Source organism: Macrotis lagotis, chromosome 5, assembly GCF_037893015.1.
Source record: "Macrotis lagotis isolate mMagLag1 chromosome 5, bilby.v1.9.chrom.fasta, whole genome shotgun sequence".
NCBI classification, from domain to species: Eukaryota; Metazoa; Chordata; class Mammalia; order Peramelemorphia; family Peramelidae; genus Macrotis; species Macrotis lagotis.
In genome coordinates, this window is record NC_133662.1 from 197,509,369 (window position 1) to 197,526,234 (window position 16,866).

The following is a 16,866-nucleotide window of genomic DNA, read 5'->3' on the forward strand; positions in this document are numbered from 1 at the left end:
GTTTCATATTTGGAAGTCAAATTTTCTATTCACCTGAACTTTTCAACAAGAATGTTAGAAAGTCCTTTATTTCATTGAATGTTCGCTTCCTGACCCCAAAGACTTAAACTCAGTCTTGCTAGTTAGCTGGTTTTTGGTTGTAATCCTAGCTCCTTTGCCCTCTGGAATATCATATTCCAATCCTTTAATGTAGAAGGTGCTAAATCTTGGGTTATCCTGATTATGACTCCAAAATATTTGAATTGTTTCTTCTGGTTACAATATTTTCTACTTGACCTGGGAGCTTAGGAATATGGCTGTATTATTCCTGGGAATTTTCATTTTAAGATCTCTTTCAGGACATGATTGGTGGACTCTTTCAATTTCTATTTTACCCTCTATTTAAAGATTATTATTTCTTGAAAGCTTAGTCTAAACCTCCTTTTTTGATCATAGCTTTCAGGTAGATAAGCAATTTTAAAATCATCTCACCTAGATCTATTTTCCAGGTCCGCTATTTTTCTAATGAGATACTTCACAGTGACTTCTGCTTCATTTCCTTGTTCTTTTGCTTTTGCTTTATTATTTACTTTTCATAATTAATTCTAATTTTTAATGAAATTATTTCTTCAATGAGCTTTTGTGCCTCCTTGTCCAACTGACCAACTCTACTTTTTTAAGGAAGGGTTTTTTCCCTCCTTAGTGAATGCTTGTGCTTTTTTTTCTATTTGAACAGTTCTACCTTTTTAAGGCACTCTTCTACACATTGATATTTTGTACATCTTTTACCCAGTTGTCCTAGTCTCCTTTTTTATTTTATTTATTTTTTATTTTAGGGTTTTTTTTCCTGCAAGGCATTGGGGTTAAAATGCTTATTTTTTATTTTTATTTATTTAATTTATTTTTAGTTTTTTCAAGGCAATGGGGTTAAGTGGCTTGCCCAAGGCCATACAGCTAGATAATTATTAAGTATCTGAGGTCAGCTTTGAACTCAGGTACACCTGACTCCAGGGCCAGTGCTCTATCCACTGCGCCACCTAGCTACCCCTCCTAGTCTACTTTTTAAGAGATTATTTTCTTCAGTATTTTTGTGTCTCCTTTGCCAATGTATTTTCTCTTTTTCATAATTTTCCTGTATCACTCCCATTTCTTTTCCACTTTTTCCTACCTCTCATATTTTGAGTTCTTCCATGGCCTGAGAAAAAAAATTGTATTTTTCTTGGAAGCTTTGACTTTTGTTATTTTCTTCTGGCTGTGTATTTTGATTTTCCTTGTCAGCACAGTAATTTTCTATGGTCAATTTTTTCTGTTTTTTTTTATTTTACAAGCCTGTCATTTTATTTTTAACTCTTGGTTAAAGGGGTGGGGCTCCTCTTCTAGGGTAGAGCATATATAGTCTCAATCTTCAGGGATTTTGTGCAGCTTTTTTCAGAGATACTTCTAGAGACTCATGTTTTCAGTTCATCCAAGATGGTATGATCCAAGGAGAGGTGTTTACACATTTCCTGTCTATGCTGTGGTCTGTGATTGACTACAAGCACTCTTTTTTTTGCCCTGGAACCATGAGGAGAGTCTGTGGTTGGAAGCTCTGGTGTGTTAATAGTCTTTCTCATCATGGATCTGTCATCTAGGACTATGACACAAATATGGTTATAGGAAAAGAAACAGATTCATTCCCCAGGTGCCAACAAAGAGACTCCTTCTGGGCCAGAATGTGCTGTCAAGGCCTGCACTGGATAGAGCTCCTCTAACAATTGATGCAACAAAACTTTCCTGAAGACCTTTTAAGGTTTCTTAGACTAGAAGATTGTGTCACTCCAAATTTTGTGAGTTTTGTTGCTCTAGATTAGCGTCATTATATAAAGGTAATTGGAAGATTTTGAAGGAAAGTTTGGGTGAGTCCCTGCCTTTATTCTGCCATCTTGACTTCACTGCTGCATTTTGTTTTACTGTGTGAAATATATTTATAAATTTAAAAACTTGATATTGTGCAATGTTTACCTCAATCACTTATCTGAATATAGAAACTTAGCTTGTTATAAAATGGAAGCTAATTTCTTCCTGTTCATTTCTCATGTTTAGACCATTAAGATTTTATAGTGATAAGAAAACAAACATGTGTTCCTTTTAAGATGTGTGTTGCCCAGAGTTGCTTGTCCCTCTCACGGAAGAAATCTTTTGCAAAGTCTAAAAACAGAGGAAAGATTGCCTTTTGATAATGAAGACCAAAAATGCTCTTATTTACAAATGACTAGGCTAATTACACTAAGCTTTGGACACATATGAAAATTTCCCAAGTGAAATCCTTAGTACTGAAAAAAAAATCAGGCAATTAAAAAAATCTGATCTATCCAATAATACCTTAAAGATGAAGTAGATTAAATGCATGTAATTTATTTCACTAAATGTGATTGAATGGCAATTTAGTATTATACATACATACATGCACTCATATATATGTATATATATACATATATATATATAAATAATTAGCTTATTTAGCAAAATATTTGACTCAGAAAAAGAATGCAGCCTTACAGCCTTCCTTCAAATCAAAAGTCTCTAACACATATTTTAAAGAGGGAGAATGCTTTTTTTCCAATAACCTTCAGAATATCAACATATTATGGGTACTCCAGATTAGGAAGGATATTGATGAGTTTGAGACTATTCAAAGGAGAGCAAAGCAATTAAGGTGAGAAGCTTGGGGAAAATTTAATTACAAATGAAAATTTTAAAGTGCCATATTATTTCTCAATATATCTATAAATTATACTAATATTTTCTTTCTTTTTTTATTTTTCTTTATTTACACATTACTAAAATATTCTTATTTAAGAATAAATATAATACCCCATCCAAAACAAAAATATAAAACCTCATGAGAAATTAAGTAAAAGAAAGAGAAAAAAATGTGGTTCAGTCTGTGTTCTGATACCATCAGCTCTGTCTCAGGTGGATCACTTTCTTTATCATAAATCCATCATAGAAGTTACTTCCATATTTTTCCACAGTTGCTGCTGCTGATTGTAATTCCCTCCATCCATTCCTCCCCACTGCCATCTATTGTATTTTCTCTCTCTTTTCACTCTGTCCCTCTTCAAAAATGTTCTTTGGGGCAGCTGAGTGTCTCAGCACACAGAGCACTGGCCCCGGGGCTGAGTCCTCAAGCCCACATCCTACCCTGGAGACCTAGAAACCTAGTCCCTTGGTACTGGACAGACCACCCGATCCCAGCACCTTCTAAAAAATATATTATATCTGGCTATCCTCTTCTATGATCTACCCTCTCCTCTATCACCCACATCCCTTCCTCCCCTCCCCCATCTCCCTTCTCTCCCTTTTCTTCTAAATGTCTATATCCCATTGAGTGTGTATGTTGTTTCCTCTCTGAGACATTTCTGGCAAGAATGAAGGCTCCCTCATTACCCCTTGACTTTCCAACTTCCATTCAATTGGGAAAGCTGCATGAAATGTCTTTTACATGAAATACCTTAGCCTATTCTTTCTCTCCTTTCTCTTACTCCCAGCAAATTTCCCTCTCACCCATTTGCTCCATTTTTACATGATAATATATCTTCTAATTTATCTCTTTCTTGTTCCCCCTCTATAAAAACTCCTTCTACCTGCTCTATCAAATGAGAAGGTTCATATCGGTATTATCAGTATCATTTTTCCATATGGGAATACATGCAGTTCATCATCATTAAGTCCCTCATAATTTACCCTTCTCATACACTCTATATGCTTTACCTGAGTCCTGTACTTGAAGGTCAAACTTTCTGTTCAGCTCTGGTCATTTCAATAGGAACATTTGAAATTCCCCTCTTTCATGGAAAGTTCATCTTTTCTCCTGGAAGAGGATGTTCAGTTTTGATGGATAGTTGATTCTTGGTTGTTTTCTAAGCTCTTTTACCTTCTGGAATATTATATCCCAAGCCTTATGAGTCCTTAATGTACTTGCTGCTAAGTCCTATGTGATACTGACTGCAGCTCCATGATATTTGAATTGTGTCCTTCTGTCTGCTTTTAATATTTTCTCTTTGACTTAGGAGCTTTGGTAATTGGCTATAATATTCTTGGGGATTATTTTTTTGGATCTCTTTCTGGGTGAGATTGGTGGGTTCTCTCAATTTCTATTTTGCCTTATGCTTCTGGATTCCTAGGCAATTTTCCTGTAGAAATTCTTTAGAAATGAGGTCAAGGGTCTTTTCCTGATCATGACTTTCAGGTAGTCCAATAATTTTTAAATTATCTTTCTAGATCTGTTTTCCAGATCAGTTTTTTTTTTTCAATGAAATATATCCCATTTTCTTCTATTTTTTCACTTTTTTGGTGTTGAATTATTTTGTCTTGAGTTCTGGCAAAATCATCAGCTAACTTTAGCTCTATTCTACATCTTAAAGATTTGTTTTCCTCAGAGACCTTTCTTATCTCCTTTTCCATCGGGCCAGTTCTGCTTTTCAAAGCATTCTTCTCCTCAATAACTTTTTGAACTGTTTTATCCATTTGACCTAATCTGATTTTAACATGTTATTTTCTTCAGCATTTTTTTGAATCTTCTTGACTAAGCTGCTGACTTTGTTTTCATGTTTTTCTTTGCATCTCATTTCTTTTCTCAATTTTTCCTTCTATCTCCCATAATTGATTTTCAAAATCTTTTTTGAGCTCTGTCATAGCCTGAGCTCAACTTCTCGATTTCTTGGAGATTTTAGATGCAGAAGCTTAGACTTTCTCATCTTCTGATTGTGTGGTTTGGTCTTCCATGGGACCAAAATAATTGCCTGTGGTCAAGTTCCTTTTTACTGTTTATTCATTTTCCCAAATTTTGCCTGGTTTTGGGGTGCTTCCTGAACTTTGAGTATCATTGGGACACCCTCCCCCCCCAAGGACCTCAGTGCTCTCCTCGTCTGTGAATGACCACAAGCTCACTCCTCTGCCCCAGAGACTGTGAGTGGGGAGTCCCTGCTCTATGGGGGGGGGGCCTAGACTGTGACCAACACTAACTTTTTCAGGCATCTTTGTTAATGTAAATTTTTAATAAATGTTTAAACAATACATAGGTTTTGTATAGGCTATAACATACTTATATTATATATGCATTATATATTATATATATTATATATTATATATGCATACATATATGTCTTTGAATATATTCTATTTAGACTCTTGTTTAAACTCAGGTACAGAACTCAGCAACTTCTAGCAAGGAAGACATACATTTTAGTGAAATATAGTGACAAAAAATGAAGTAAGCGAAATATACTTCATGTCATAAGACAAAGAAGGCTTTGGCAGCAATTAATGTAGTCATCAATAAAATAACTATCTGAGTCATAATTCATAATCTTGTAGTTTTTAATATGTACTTAGGGAAAGTCTCAAGTTAATAAAATACAAATAGCTGTCGTCATGTATTGAAAGGTTGCCATGAAGAAGAGAGATTAGATTTGTCCTGCTTAGCTCCAGAGAATAGAAAAAGGAATAATAGATAAAAGTTTCAGAGAGGAAGATTTTATCTTGATGCAAGAAAATACTTACTAGCAATTAGAACTGTCCAAAAGTGTGATGGGCTGCCAATGGAAATAATACATTTCCATAATTGGGGATCTTCAGAGTGACCATTTAAAGAAGTTACTGGTGAGGTATGAGTTACACTGAAGAAACCTGGATGTCCCTTGGAACTCTCTGATTTTGAAAAATAGTCTGAAATATGCACAGATTAAGGCTTAGGGAAAATGCTACAAGGAAGTTTTGTCTATTTAGCAGGCTTGTGATTAATACAGTATATATATATATATATATATATATATATATATATATATATATATATATATATATGTGTGTGCATAGACAAACTGTCTCTGTATATAATTATCTATCATCTATCTATCTATTTATCTATCTATCTACATAGATTTAGGTATGTATAGGTATATAGTGGAATAATATAGTTTAAAAAGGAACAAAAAGAACAAAAGAAGTGACCTGGCTCTGCATATTCAGAGGCTTTTAACAATGAGGAAGTCAATTTGTTGACCTCAATTATTAAAAAAAATGAATTTCTTATTTTTTTAAAAAATGAGTGTATATGCACATATTTGTAAATATATGCATTATATATGTGACATGTCATACAATGAAACATGTACATGTAAATACCTATTCTTCTTCAAAGACTTATTGAGAGGAAAGTTTAGAATTCTATGTAAATCGGAGATATTATTAGTGTCTTATATGAGCATAATATTTCATTTATGAAAAAATGCATTTTCCCATTTCTATATTGTTCCTCACATGAAACCCTTTAAATACCATTTTTCTGTATTTCTCCCTAGTTAAGTGTATGGGAAGAGCATATAAAAATCTTTGATTTGGTGGCAAACTATTGCTTTCTCAACTGTCTCACGGTAAGGATGGATTTGATATCAACCACTAGTGAAATCTGGCAAATAAAGATAAGCAGAGCCTTTGAATGGAGATATCCGCTAGGGAAACAAATCTATTCTTATGCAGTTATTAGGGAAAGTAAAATAATTATAGAAATAGTGTGCTATGCTCCAAACACATCTACTGCAGTCATTAAGTGTTATAATGCTGGATTTAAAATAGCTTTCAAAGCTGCTATCCGTTTTCCCCCCTTTTAAACAATCCCAAAGAAAACTTGGGCAATATTTCCATTACTATTAATGTGAGTTCAACAAAAAGTTATTTCCATAAGGATTTGCTACTCTATCAACTTTTTATGCATAGTATTTTTTTTTTACAGAAAGTAAAGTAACACATCATGAACAAAAGCCATTCTCATTGAGAAAACATACAAACATACACATTCACACATGGGACAAAACAATAAACAACCCTGTGTACAATAATACCATTAGCAAAATGTTTCTTACATTAAAAATACAGGTTAAAAGAAGCAATTAATGAGCAAGACTGATTGTCAACTCTAAGAGTTGCACAGAATGTAGTCCATGTCATATTACCTAAATATAAATATAACAAAGAGCAGAAAGGAAGGAACAAATTTGTAACATGACTTAATAGGTAATACAGTTCCTTGGAATCAGTAATGCCTGGAACTTAAAAAAGCAGGAACCATATCTCATGACTCCAGGGGACACATAGCAACACAAATTCTGGGTGGATTGAAAAGACTAGCACAATTGGAATTAGAAACTTAGAGATTGAATCTCAACTCTCTCCTACAATCTTCCTTGATTTTTCTTTAATTTTGCTAGAGTTTTAAATTTAGATATTATAAACACATTACACACCTCCTCTCCCTTTACAGACCTTTCTTTTATGACAAGGTCAAACATTTTGGGAAAACTATGAATATGCTGACATCATATTAAAGTGCTTGCATAATTTCACATCTGTAGCATCTCCATCCCTATTGCAAAATTGATTTCCCCTCCCCCCTTTAGAAGGGAGAAAGCATTGTACTTAGAAGTTAGAATACCTAACTTTATAATCTCAACTGAAAAAAAATTGTAAGAAGAACTAAATTTCTTGCACCAAAAATGGATAGGTAAGCAAAGTGAATTTCTTCATTGTATACATACATACATACATACATACATAAATGCATATTTATTCATGCATAATACAAAAAATATACATACATGTATGCAGACATGTGCATTTATAAGTCTCAGTCCACTATAAATCACGAGTTATCACTTCTTTGTCGGAAGGCACATAGTAGATTTAATCATCAGTCATCTGGAATCAGAGGTGATCATTGTATTGATCATCATTTTTTATAGGTTTTAAAGTTTTCATTACAATTTTCTTGTTAGTATATGAATTGGTTCTGTTCATTTCACTCTTTATTAGTTTGAAATGTCTTCAAAACTGTTTTTGTAGTATTGGTGCTTATCTGTTCTTATTACTCGTGTGTGTGTGTGTGTGTGTGTGTGTGTATATATATATATATATATATACACACACACACACATATATATATATATGTATAATATCAGTTTTTTTCATGATTCTTTGGAATCACCAATTCCTCCTTTCTTATAGCACAATAGTATTAATGCACAATATGCATATACCATACAGAAAAGAAAAGTGAAATTCTCATCAGTTTCCCCATGGGAAAATTAGAGATTATAGATTGCCATAGACATTTTAAGTAGAAGGGGACTTAGTTGACAATCGTGTCTGAAATGTTCTCCCCATACAACTATCTCCAAGAATCTTGGCATGTCTTGCTCCATTCAAGGCTTGACTCAATTGACTCTCAATTCCCTACCTAGCTGTTGAGCTTCACCACTCCAAAATTACATTGTATTTTATTTGTATATTGCCTTACTCTCATCCTGTAGAATACAAACTACTTGAGTTAATGGAAAAGGGAAAATAGGAGGTGAGATCTTCTTTTCAATACTGTCATTATATTCCCAGTGTCCATTTCAGAATGTTTTACACAGAAGAAATCATTTAAAGACATGTTAACCTAAATTGAGTTATCAATTCCATCCATCGTAATATTTTATAGATGAAGAAACTAAGGTCATAACAGGTTAAATACTTTGATCATGTTCCAGTACATTTAAGAAGCCCTGGACTTGAGAGTTAGAAGACCAGAATTTAACCCTCCCTCTACCATTCAATATTAATGTAACCTTTGTCAACTCAATGCACCTCTATGGTTTCTGTCTCCTCATATATAAATGTATACACACAAAATTAGAATTCCCTATATGACTGTATTCCCATGAGGAAAAATAATAGTCTATAATTTTATAATTTTTCTTAATGCTTGAAAAATGATTAGTTAATGCATTTCCAGGTGCAACAATGCTACCTGTGTGATCTTGTAAAACTCTACTAACCTCCTAGATATGACCTTGATGTCTCTCTCAGGCTCTTCATGCTCTAATCTGTGATCATATCATCTTGTTATATCTAACAATGTAGGGATGAAGAAAGGTAACACAAAACAAAATTATATTTCGGGGCATGTTAGGTCATTATAGACTTAGCAAAAGAATTATGACTTCTTATCCAATAGACCTGTGCTTAACTTAAAATTCTATCAGTGAATTTTTATGGAATGCATGAATAAATGAATAAATGCATGAATGGGTATTTATAACTCCATGTATACTTTTCTTCAGTCAATAGTGTTTACTTTGTTTTATGTCTTTCTAACAGTGATAATTTTTATTAGGAGAGTAATCATTGCCATGACAATAACTACATGTAGATTTTGTCCATCCTAGAAACTTTTGTGGGAAATATTTTCTCTTAAAAATGCACCAATCTGCAAAACTCTGACCCTATAATTTTTTAATCTCAGGCTCTACTACTCCCCTTTATTATTTTTTTGTAATACAGAAAAGGAATTACATGAGTTGAAAAACCATAAAACTAAAGCCTCTTATTCAAAGAAAATTTTGCTGCATTTTAATTTGGCATCAATAGATTTGTGATATGTTTTCTTCTTAGAAAATAGGACACTGCAGCTGTATAGCAGGCAATTTTATAATTTATAAATATTGTTTAGTATCTATCAGAAAACTAACACAGTAGCATGTTAATAAGAGACTACGTAGAGCAGATACAATATTTACATTGTCTTTAGGTATTAGGTAAGATTCTAAGTTTCATGGAAACCTCACCACATGCCACACCCCCTAAATCTTTTCCTTACTCCTCCCTTACTTCAATTCAAAAAAAACAGAGGAGGGAAGGAAGAAAGGAAGAACAGGGGAGAAAAGGAGGGAGGAAGAAAGAGAGAGAGAGAGAGAGAGAGAGAGAGAGAGAGAGAGAGAGAGAGAGAAATGAAAGAAAGAAAGAAAACGAACAGACATGGAAAGAAGTTAAGAAAAAAAAAGAAAAAAACAAAGAAACAAGGAAAGAAGTTAAGAAAGAAGGAAAGAAGTTAAGAAAGAAGAACAGATACAATGCTTATTATCCTTAGGTGTTAGATAAAATTTTAAGTTTCATGGAAAACCTCACAACATGCCACCCTCTTAAATCTAAAAGAAAGAAAGTTTAGTCTAAATAAATAATTTAAATAATTGTATATATATATACATATATATATGTATATATATATATATATATATATATATATATATATATATATATATAACAAACTGCAATTTCCCTTAAAGCTGTCATGGTCATCTTTCTCAGGCTTGTGTAACTGACTATTTCAGATGGTGACTGAGCTTCCCAAACAAGACAGAATCATGTAAAATTAATCCAGAGAGCAATAGTTTTTCTCACTATGGAAACCTGTTAAACCTGAAGATGATATGGGCAAAAACCCCATGAGACTTTTCAAAAAAAGTTTTCCAAGGGCATTCTAACATTAAGAACTGAAGGGTTTTAGAGTCTCACTCGCCTCTCACTTACAAAGTGCCCCATAGAACTAATTGCAGTTAACACCATCAATAGAATAAGTTGCTGATGGGTATATTAAAAATTCAGAAATGACTGTGCTTTGGGTTTCCTAATCCCTAGTGAAATTAGCAGAAAAACCTGTGTAGATGCTTAAGAAATTTCATGAGAGGTCTTCCCAAGAGAAGAAATCATACATTGCCAGGTTTTGTCCTCAGAGTCCAATCACCTGAGAGTTTACTCTTCCAAGTGACACAGTAAGACCTCATGCTGAATCACTATTAGCACTGTCATCAGTCCTGTTTTCCCTTGCCTGCCAAAGTACAGTCTGCCTTACATTTATTGTGCCATGGCAGATTTTTTTTAAAGAAAAATGACTTATTAATTGAAGGGTAAAATTTTCTCCAAAGATTTCTTTATTTCAACCCCTTTTAAATATAAGAACTTTTATTTATATCTTGCAGGAAATGTTGGATATTTTGTTTCTGCTATTTTTAAAGTTTTTTCCAATTTAAATGACAGAAAAATTTATAATAGAAATTTTTAATTTAATAAAGATTTTCCTACAACTTGAATTGACTGAGGCAGTTTAATATAGTGAATAAATCTCTTGAAGATAATTAGAATAACTTTGGTTCTATTCTTATACATGTCCTGACTCTGGCATGCTGGGAAAACAGCTATCCATTCTTTGTACCTCATTTTCTTTTTCTGTAAAATGAGAGGAGTAGACTCAATGGCATTTAACGTCCCTTCTAGGTCTCTGTCTAACAATTAGATTTTTCTTAGGGAAAAAATATGCACATTCACTGCTCTTCTCCTCTGTATATACTGGAAGTAAAAGTCCAATGTAATTATCTAACAATCTCTCTGGCAAGCCCTCTTTGAGGGCTTTATATCCCTAGTGTGGCACCTTGAACTGAGCAGGCATTTACTAAATGCATGTTGATCAATTGGCTTCACATATTTGCATGTATTTCTGTATCATAAAAAATGTATGATCAAAACCCATTGTTGATTTTGGAAATCACCTTGGAGGTGATATCCAAGTCCCTCCTTTTATAAAGGGTGGTACTGAGGTCTGGAAATGTTGTAATTGCCCAAACTTATATAGATAGTAATTAGCAAATTTAGGATCGAAATTCAAGTGCCAAGAACTCAATTCAATATTTTTTTTCCAGTGCACCATCCTGTTTCCATCACTTAAGTGAACTTTAATCACAGCACAGGTATAATTTAAAAAGTGACAAATTACTCTGAGCAATAAATAGCTGTCACCAAGTCATGTACTTTACCTAAACAGATACTATGAGGTCAATCTTAAGTCTTTATTCAGCAAATAGCATTTAAAATTGGGTAATTAATGAGACAACAAAAATATGCTGAGAGTAGCATGAAATGGCAATGGATAATGGATGGAGGAGGTAAAGTATCAGCATGGAGATATTTTAGGATAAAGGCTCATATTTTAGAATAAAATGCTCTATGCCCTCAATACTTTCTAAGGACATCACTTTATTATGCTCCGGTAGAATAATTGCTCCTATAATCTGAAAATAATAAGATTTAGGGGATCATTAAGTCAGATCCTCTTGATTTAAAAAAAAGTATTGATGCTTTATAGGTTTCTGTATATATTACTAACTTTTGTACTCCAGCATGTCTTCCCCAGTAATAAAGAGGGGAGGAAAAAGGTTAAGCAAAAATAACTAATGAACTGAAGGCATATGAAACACTCAACTCATGGGACCCTCCTCCAACTTGCAAGGAAAGAGAAGTGTATTTCCCTATCTCTTCTCAAGAGCCAAGTATTCATATAGTTTCATTAATACTCTATTTTAAATATGAAAACCTGAGACCTAGAGAGACAAAATTGACTTTTCACAGCTGGTAGAGGTAAAAAATATATATTTATTTTAATTTCCTTAAAATGAAAATAATAGCATCTATTAATCAAGACTTTAAGCATAATTTTGGTGAAAGTATATGTATCAGATAACATAAAATTCACCTATATAGATTTAGTGTTGGGGACTTCTGGGGTGGAGAGTTTATGATGAGCTCATAACCACATTGTGAATTTGGGATAATGAGTTAATCATTCTAGGTTTTAATTCTTTTATCCATAAAATGAAGAAATAGGAGACCATTTCCAAAGTCTCTTTGACCTTAACAAAATGGGATTAGATTATATTTTCTAGGCATTATAGTTATGATAGATAGATAGATAAATGGATGAAGGATGACTAGATAGTTATTTATGAGCCAGAAACAGAGTGAGAAAGAAGATAAATATGACTTTTTGTCCTCAAGTGTCTTCCATTATTTTATTCAGATAATCAAATTTTACCTTTACTTAGAAATAGATGTCTAAGCATTGATTTAATGGATGGACACACACACACACACACACACACACACACACACACACACACACACACACATATATACACATATTCTATTCAGAGATAATTGCCAAGACCATCTATGAAGACTTGGAAAGATTGTGATGTGCACTAATGAGGAAAATGTTCACAACTACAAAAATCACAAAAGGCTTGAAAAAGTTTTAGTGCATGTATACTGATTTCACAGTTTTCAGGAAAGCCTTAAATACATATACATACATATATGATTAATTTTTAGTCTATCATTCTTCAATAACATTCTAAGTTAGACTGCTTAAGTATTATATTTCCCAACATGCAAGTTAGGAATCTGAGTAAAAGTTAGGTGACATGACTTGTTTACATAACTTGTTTACATGCCTCAGTTATATAACAAAATATAAGTACCAGACTAGGTACTTAACAAAAACTTGTTCAATTTATTATATAAATTTACTAAGCTTTAAATAAACAAAATAAATATATTATCAGTTGATGAGGCATGTTTCAGCTTTGCAATCAAACATTTGAAACTCTACAAATAACTTCTAGGTCCCTGTTATTTGTCAAACAATACAAAAGGGAATGCAAAGATAGACATAAATAATATAGATCCTGCTTGGAAGTAGCTTAAAATCCAATAAAATAGAAAGAATTAGAAGCAAATAATGGAATCAAAGAAGTTATTTTGAAAATTCACTCATCTGAAATAGCTCATTCCCCAGGAATGCTGGATAAATGAGACATCAATTTGCATTTATTCTTATGGCATGAGAAAATAATTTTCTTGTTTACAAAGCAAATCTCATCTTGACAACATGAAGGTATTATTTAAACATAACAACATTATCATGGAATGTTAATAGTCCTTTTCTACAACTAACAGTTAATAAAATCTCCCTTTTACTTCACAAATCATACCATTTCAAAGTCAAAGAAAAATGACGAAAGAATTATCTTAACACAATTTTCCTTTTTTAAATCTACAATTTTAACAAGTGACCCTTCTCCAATATATCCATCACTATCTAGCCACGCTTTCCTGTCTTGATTCTGTTTGATTCTTCTCCCTTCCTTTCCAAAAGTCCTACACTGGGGTATATCCAAAGTCCTTAGCCATCTTCTAGATTTCTTGACACTCTATGGATATGAAAGGAGCATACACTTTCATTAATGGAACTAATCTTCACAAAAATCACCCATATCCATACATCATATATATATATATATATATATATATATATATATATTAGTATATTAGTTATGGCATAACTACAAAAGTATAAGACTAAGACTAATTATGATTGCATGACTTATAGAACCAATTATGATTGATAATATTTCCTGTAAAATTATGTATATATGTATAATATACAATATAAACAGCAAGAACTATACAACACTATATAATAATAAAATTTTCAATCATATCAATAGTCAAATATTCCCAAGGTTCCATATGAAAGAGAAGAATTTATTTGGGAATATAAATGGATTTTTAAAAATAAATTAGAATACCTACTGTCGTCCAGAAAATTCTTAATGACATCATACTAGGTAGGAAATAGATAAATGAAATTTAAAGTATGTCTCTGTTCTGTGTGATAAACATAGAACAACTAAAGAGCAACAGCAAGATTCCTAAGGAAGTTTTATATTTGTTATTTAATTTTATAATCTTTCACAAATGCTGTAGAAAATCTAACAAGCAAGAAATTTTATTGATTTTTTGAGGGGGGGGTTGCAAAGAAATGGTATTAACTGACTTGTCTAAGGTCATACAGCTAGATAATTATAAAGTGTGTGAGAACGGATTTGAATTCAGGTCCTCCTGACTCCAAAATTGATGTTCTATCCACTGCATCACTTAGCTGCCCTCAACCAAGAATTTTAGAGTTTATTTTTTAAATGCCAGATAAAATGAACAAAATGGTATAAATATTATATGTGTTTGAGATTATGTATGATTTTAATCACCAGATTAAATCACCTTCTTTATTCTCATAAAAGACTTCAAAAACTTCTTTATGAGGTCCCTATTTTCATTCTCTTTCATCCTTGCAGATCATATCATGAGACACTTTATTCTACCACAAGCCAGTAATATAATTCACATTTGACAATTAAAATGTGGTTTTAGGAGTCTCTATACACCTGAAGTGTGAAATGTGTAATGTGTAATATGCTCTAATATGTAGAATGCACCTATGCCAAAGATAGATAACCCCAAAAGAATACCAAGATAAGAGAGAATTCAGCACATTGCAATTTTTTTTTCTTGGATTAAGAAAACTGAGTACCTAATCTAGATTTTTTTAGGGAGGACAAAAAACTTTGGATTCATTCATTTAGGACCATATGAGGCAATTGTTTGTTCAAATAATTCATCTGAGGTGCCAAATCCTACACTAGATCCAATATCCTGTGAAATTACTTAATATGTATTCGTGTTCATATCATTTTTCTTCCAGTAGAATGGAGACACCTGGAAGGAAGGCATCTACTTCTTATGGTTTTACAATCTATAAAGTCTTAAAGCTGGTAAATGTTTTGTTGTTATTCAGTCATTTAAGTCAACTCTTTGCAACTCCATTTGAGGTTTTCTTGGCAAAGGTACTGGAGTGGTTTGTTATTTTCTTCTCAAGCTCATTTTACAGATGAGCAAACTGAAGGCAATAGAGTTAGGGAACTTGTCCATAGCTAGTAAGTGTCTAAATAGGTGGGGGCTCAATTAATGTATATTCGATTAAATTTCTTGGATATGGTAACGTATACCTGTTGTACACCAAAAGCTACTGAGCAGGCTAAGATTAGTAGATCGCATAAATTCAGGAGTTCTGAGTTTTGGTGAGTTTAGTAGATTAAATGCCCATACTAAATCCAGTCCTAGTAAGGTGAGTTCTTAATGATATCACCTTGATTCTTGAGGAAGGTAAATTGGCCTAGATATGAACACAGGCTAGTCAAGGTTTGGTGCCTAATTTTTAGTGATATTAGACGATAGATTCATTCTCAAAATATTTAACTCAATAGAAATCATCTTTAAACAAATAGAATTTAATAAAATTATTGGTAAGAATGAATTTGCCCCTCAAAATGAGTAAAACAGAATAAAGCAAATTCAGAAATAATTTTAAGTTGTCTATTATATGATGTCCTATTGTCAATTGGTGAACCAGTGGACAGAGCACTGGTCCTGGAGTCAGAAAGACTTGAGTTCAAAGCAGGCTTCAGTCACTATTTGCTAAGTCATTTAACCTTGTTTGCCTCAGTTTCCTCATCCATAAAATGAGCTAGAGAGGAAATGTCAAAACATTCTAATATTTTTGCAATAATATTCTAAAAGAGGTCACAAAGAATTGGACATGACTGAAATGACTGAAGAACAATAGTTATATGGTGCTTACTATACTGAGTGGTTATGAAGGATATTAAAAAGTTTATTACAAGGAGTTTTCAAATTCAATGCTGAAATAAATGAGCAACACATTTAATTTTAAAACATTTAAAGTCAACCCAGGTTAATGACACACTCCATGGTTAATACCAAATAGCATTTCTGCCCTTTTAAAATAGAGAGCTCTGAAGAACGTATTTGTAAGATTTGGTGCTTAAATGAGTTGAAGAAAAAACAGGGAGGAGTGTAGCTAGGTGGCACAGTGAATAGAGCACTGGTCCTTTAGTCAGGAGGACCTGAGTTCAAATCCAGCCTCAGACACTTGATAATTACCTAGCTGTGTGGCCTTGGCAAGTCACTTAACCCTATTGCCTTACAAAACCCTAAAAAAACAAAATAACAAAACAAAACAAAAGGGAGAGTCAGTCACAGAAAGGAACCTTGTAGGAAAGAGAACTAAAATACAAGGCAATTTGCAAGATTGCTGATAAATACAAACCAACAGCAAAGTTAACATAGCATCAGTTGAGTAAATGAAACTGTATTTTGACATGAAATTGACTTTTTAGACCAGTTAAACAAAGAATACTGACTTTTTTTCCATTTGCCTCCCAATCCTCATCCAAAAAATTTCACCCAAGAGACATGTCCTAAGGATTTTATATAGCTGTTTGGTTCATATTTTAAAAAAGGAAGAACTAGTACTTATAAATACCATAGAAGACTGTTAAA

At 32.8% G+C, this 16,866-nt stretch overlaps 1 protein-coding gene across 2 annotated transcripts in view; it reads right to left on the reverse strand.

Annotated features, from left to right (window-relative positions):
* The window catches only part of DPYD (dihydropyrimidine dehydrogenase), a 1,037,477-nt gene that overhangs the window by 541,761 nt on the left and 478,850 nt on the right, over positions 1–16,866 (reverse strand). The gene's annotated exons all lie outside the window — the stretch shown is intronic.